The sequence below is a fragment of the Protopterus annectens genome, chromosome 4.part0, assembly GCF_019279795.1.
Source record: "Protopterus annectens isolate FY-2018-M chromosome 4.part0, PAN1.0, whole genome shotgun sequence".
Taxonomy (NCBI): Eukaryota; Metazoa; Chordata; order Ceratodontiformes; family Protopteridae; genus Protopterus; species Protopterus annectens.
In genome coordinates, this window is record NC_056733.1 from 1342396020 (window position 1) to 1342402365 (window position 6346).

Consider the following 6346-nt stretch of genomic DNA (forward strand, 5'->3'; position numbering starts at 1 on the left):
CCTTATGGTCTCAACCATAATAAATTTGACATTTTGAAACTTCAAAATTTAGAAGTAGACTCATATATATATATATATATATATATATATATATATATATATATATATATACACACACACACAGGGCAGGATTCACGAAGCTTCCGTGTAAGAGATACATGGCTTACACGAAGGCTGCAGTTAAACGGTGTGACGTCAGCATGTCATGCATATTCATGAGGGCATGCTGAATCACACCGAAGGCTAACACGGTCCATGGAAGACAGTAGGGGGCGTGTCCGTAGGCCGAGCCCTGCAAGCGGACACGCCCCCAGAAGATAGAAATTGCCCAAAGTAAACACCCACGACAGACGCCATGGAAATGTGAATAAACACAACACAACACATGCCCCCACAGACTATGAACATAAAATATATAAATGAACATGTTATATATTTTTTTTAAATCGTAAAGATGTTTGCCCGTGAGTGCGCTCGTTTGCGCAGGCATGCCCGTAGCTTAGCACTGTTAGCAGTCAGTGGAAAAGGATATAAGAACCAATAATGAAAAGTAAGCCAAGAAGCTATAGTGAAGCAGTAGAGACATCGGCTGAAAAGCAGGCATTCATGGTTCGAGTCCTCACAACACCAATTTTTATTTTAGTAAAATAAGCATGAAACAAGTCCCTGACAAACATGTACACATATAAAATCATAGTTCATGTAAAATGTAATGAAATAGTCCATTTATTTTGAAGAAATGTGAGATAACAAAATAATAAAAAATGCCAGATGTGCCTATAGCTGAGCTACAGTTTAACAAGTGAGTGCATCTGCCCGTAGGTGAGCAGTGGTTTAACAGATGTAAAATGAGTGCCCAAAGGTGAGCAGTGGTTCAACAGGTGAAAAATAAGTGCCCGTAGGTGAGCAGTGGTTTAACACGGTGAAACTGTGTGCCCCTAGCTGATCTGAGCGTAATATGCGTGCTGATAGCCAAATGAGGTGTAAGCCAGCGAACCCCGTTTGCGCGGAGCTGCGCACCGCGACAACAAGCTAACCAATGGGCAACGTTGAGCAAGCCGTATCAAAGCTGCCTTTACACAGACACACCCCTCAGCCTGTCTAGACAGTCATAAAAAATAAAAAGCAGTGGCCAGGTTCGAACCCAGGATACTATGCACCATAGTCAAGGTACTGAACCACTAAGCCATGACAGCAGTACCTATAAATGCAGTAATAGCATATATATAGGTATGAATACAAAGTTGAGCATGACAAAGCAGGTTTTGTGAAGTTGATACAATTCCAAAATGGCCAATCACAGATATGTGCGGGAAAAACGGCATATATAAGCCCCATAGGCAGGAATACACAGCATAAACGATTGTAGAACTGACTTGCAGCCAGAATGACAGGAGTAGGTGAGGGTAGTTGCTTTCGAGCACAGAGGTGGGGTGTTGAGGAGTCCAGATACATGGTCTGGCTCCTAGTCCACAATCATGAGGCCCAACTCATGCAGGGCCAGGTCCTGTGGGGAGCATATAGGGCTGAGGCATGGGACCGGTTGGCTCGTGATCTCACCAGTGCCACAGGTATTCCAAGGACTGGTGAGCAGGTTCATCACCAGCATGCGGACCTGAAGAGACGCAAGCAGGACCAATTGAACCTTTGGACCCAGGAGGCCTGGCAAATGCCCAACGCCCCACTACTGAGTAAGTTACATGTAATTAACTCCTGTGGGGAGCATATAGGGCTGAGGCGTGGGACCAGTTGGCTCATGATCTCACCAGTGCCACAGGGATTCCAAGGACTGGTGAGTAGGTTCGTCACCACCATGCGGACCTGAAGAGACGCAAGCAGGACCAATTGAACCTTTGGATCCAGGAGGCCTGGCAAATGCCCAACACCCCACTACTGAGTAAGTTACATGTAATTATGTATGTAAGAAATTAAACTAGCTGATATTATGGAGATGTGTATTCCAATATTACTTCATTTATATTACAGCTGCAGGTGTCCGTTCTGCGAACTGCAGAGCCTATGGCGATAGGCTGGTGCAGTTGCGCCACCAGGCAGGTCAGTAATCCTCTCCCAGTAACTGTAAAGAAATATAAAAGTATGATAGTTAGTAAAAGAGTGCAGTGTAGTCACTAAGTCATAGAATGTGCAAGTAGCAAGTGTAAGAGTGTTTGCAAGTATTGCTTGATTACATAAGTGTGTTGCAGTCTGTAATCCAAACAGAAAAATGAAAATGTCTGAAATAAAGTCTGAAATAAAGATGCCCCACCTGTAATATAATAGTACACAACCTGCAGCAGGCTGAAAAGTACAGCTGCAGAAGATGAGCAAATCACGTGTGAAATATACCCCTGTTGAAATACTGAAACATGACAGAAGTGGGACTGCTGGAAAGGATTGTAATAACTACAGGTAAAACATGTCAATAAAGCCTAGAAGTATCATCCTGAATAGTAAAATGAAAAAAAAAGTGAGAGAGTATGAGAAAGTGTCATGAATCCACCAATAAAGTAGTAATAACCCCTGAATAAAGTATACTGCAGTCAGTACAGAATGAAATGCATGTGAGAAGCAAAACCAAACAGCGAAATCTGTTCAAAGTGTTGCTGCAGCTGGAATGTGTATTCCAAAATCTGGATATGTTGCTCTCAGTCTGCAATATGCAGATAGTATGATTGTCTGACATACCAAACATCCACAGTTGTCTATAGCTATATAAAGCAAATGTAGCAGGATGATGTAGCTGAACAAAGCCAGATATTAATGTGTATGAAGAACAATAAAATGTATATTGATGTAGCAGTAACAGTTCTATCACCAAATTGAAGTAGTTATCATAAAGGAAACTGTAGTTAGAACAGTAGTGTGTATATATGTGCAGCTATTAGAAATGTACAGCATATGTATTGGTATTCGAAGGTGTTAATATTATTTTCTTCACCCCACCCTATAACCACATATAACCCATTCCACGTGAAAATGGTATGTGCAATCACAATTAACACCCCTGGACATTTGTCCTGTTGGTTCATAAATATTTGCATGTTCGTTGATGCATCTGCCCTGTTCATACATCCAAACCTGATGGCCCGTTGCCATCAATCAACCCTGCATGTTGTTGGACTGTATATTGCTGTTCAAATTATGCATGTGCTATGCTCGCTGTTCAATGGTGTGAATATCTGGGTGTTTGGTTAATGGGAATACTAATGCATGCTGTTACAACTAATTGTGAATGGTATTATATGTTACTAACCCAAACTGTAATGACATAATGCAAAACATAGGATGACAGGGAAGGCGGGTTCCAGCGGACCCACCTCTCCCACCTCAGCTGGCGAGTGCACCTGGCACTCGTGCCCAGTCTGGACCCTCCTCCGGTGGCCCTGTGCCACCTGCGGGAGGAAGCGCTGCAGGGGATGGGGCTCGTCTCCCCTCTGCAAGTGTGGCCGGAGGAGAACCACCACTCACGTTCTGTAGCATCCGGACTGTGGTGCTTAGGGAGATCCAGGACTCTGTTCTTGGGCCCCTACGCCAGCTTGAGGTACAGGTGGCACAACTTATGGGCATGCCTGTTGCCTGGCCTACACAGCCCCCAGCACAGCCCCATCCTGGGCAGTGAAGAAACAGTGGCAACTGCCCATCGGTGGGGATATCAGTTCCACTGTTGCCATCTGTGGGCTCATGGGCTCTGGATATCCAAACCTCCATCCCAGTCAATTGTGTAACCCCCCACACGTGTCATACACCGCCCCTGTATGCGTCTTGTTTGTCTTGTCTGTTGACCTACCCAACCTACCTCCCCAGCTATACCGACTTCCTTCACCTGACATACCACTCTCACCTGAAAAAAAAAAAAAAAGGACACTCTGTACCCACAAAAAAATTACACCCCATACATAGCTGCCCATTCCGCACACATGTCTGCTGGACATGGAAACTATCAATTACAATTGGCTGTACAACAAGTATTTTTGTGGTCCTGACACCTCTCTCAGGGGTGGAAGGCTTCAAATGTCACACCAAATTACATACATATGCACAGCTGTTGCTGATGGAGAAATGGGCAGCTATGGGCCTTACCTACATCCCTCCTGCAAATCCCAAGCTTGTTTCTCTACTGTCTTACCCTCTTTGTGACCCCTTTTTCACCACTTTCCTGTCTCCCCATTTTCATTTCTTTCAAAGAAAATAGCGCGGGTGTGCGCCAAAGTAAGCACTGTTAAGCGGGTGTGCGCAGAGCTGAGCACCAGTGCGCATGCGGGAGCTCTGCGCAAACCAGCGCTAACCTGGTTACAACTGCTTAAAAGTGCCTTAGTCACTCTGATTGACAGGTCCTGTAGTCAGTTCAAAAGCAAAATAAAATCCCACTGTCAGTCCCGAATCCAGGACCTTGGAAACAGTAGTCTGCATGATCTACCACTAAGCCATGACTCTTATATAAGAACATTGTGCTAAAATAAATATATCATGTAATAGTAGGAATGAATGTAAAGGGAATACAGGATGTGTAGTACACAAAGCGTGTCATTTAGAATTACTGTCAAAACTAGTGGATTTCCATAATAGTAGTGTGTGAACAGAAACAGCCATGCTAGTTGGTAGCTAGTAGGTAATAATGTCAGTTAATGTACATATATAAATGTATGTATATTTACATATATATCTATATATATATATATATCTATATATATATATATATATATATATATATATATATATATATATATATAGTTGTAGGTGTCATTGTGCATACACACTTACTACAGGGAACAGGAGAGATGAATGGAGAAATGTGAATCTACAACACAGCCTGAATCATGAGAGAGATACTAACCTTTGCACTCACAGAACAGTGTCCACAGCATACCAGCATGGTCCCCGCCCTTACAATCTGAAAGGGCAACGCCTATCTCACATACCCTTTTATAGCACTGTCCTGAAATCACAGTGAGAACTGCAGTCAGTACACAACTGGCTGCATGCAATTAGCAAATGCTGGCTTACAATTGGTGCAGAGGCCATCACATGGACCTATGCAGATACCTACAAAAGCATCCTCTACTAACACTCCACACATGCAATACATTCATTGCACTGTCTGGAGGCAGACAGAGGGAGAGAGACAGACAGAGACAGAGATAGAGAGTGAGAGAAAAAAAAGCAAAAAAAAAAAAAACATGCTACACACTGAGTCTAAGCTGTCAGCAGTGACAGTAGCAAGCCATGCCAGCAGCAGCAGGAAGCAGAAGTAGTGGTAATGCAACCAGCTGCGACAAACACAGGTAATGTAAAATAGCAGGTTAATAGTCTGCATACTGTGAACCCTCCAAATGTGTCATAGGTCTGTATCTATAGGTATGTCCATGTGATATGTTGTGTGCACATAGTTCCACCAAAAGGGGATGACTATACATTACATGTCAGTCAGTGTTAGGCCATGATCCTGGCAGCAGTTGCCTGTGCGTTGCCCTCATCAATGGCTGTAGTGACTGTTTTGAAAGGTCAACCAGGTTCAAAAGGCAGGATCAGCCCATCACAAAGGCAAACTGGCTGGGAACAAGTGTCTGCAGGTACCCAATATCGCTGTATATGCATCCCATACTGAATAATTCCATAGCTTAGCAGACCAGGCCAGTTATGCTTATGATGCGGTAGTTCCCAGGGTCAGTAGAGGTGCCTCCTTAATGGTGTGGGACCACTGTTGCTGTATGCCAGTGTTCAGGTACATATCCTGTAGTACGGCCAAGGTTAAATATCAGTCTTATATGCAGTTGTATGTCCTCTTGGAGTGCACGTAGCACGCATCCAGGGATACCATCAGGTCACAGTGATGCTGTGTGTTCTGCTTTGCTGAGGGCGGCCCTCACCTGGACATGTGAGATGATAGGGAGGTTACATTCAGCTGTGATAAGTATTTCTACTTGTGGGGGAGAAGGAGGGGGGATACGTGCACCGAACCTGTCTGCAAGAATGTTGCCAATATCTGTGTGTTCGGTGAATGTTAAGTAGGTGTATATTAACTCAGAGCATATTTGAGGCATCTGGTCCATATGTGTAACATAACTGAAGAAGGCCTTGTGGTTTTCTATAGTGTTTGTGGCCATTTCCCTCCCAGAGTAGGCCGTGGCCGTTGTTATGAGAGACCGTAGCGTATTACCAGTGCTGACCACAGATGCCTTCCCTTAATGTGAATCTGCTCTGTCCTGCAGTAGCCTCCTGCTATTGTTATACAATCTGCCTCTGGCTGGGGTCCACCGGACAGGATGCCTAACCATTGTGCATAGGGTCTGGGTTAGAAATGTGTGTGCAAGTTCCATGCAATCTGTGGGATGTCCATGGTAAGCAT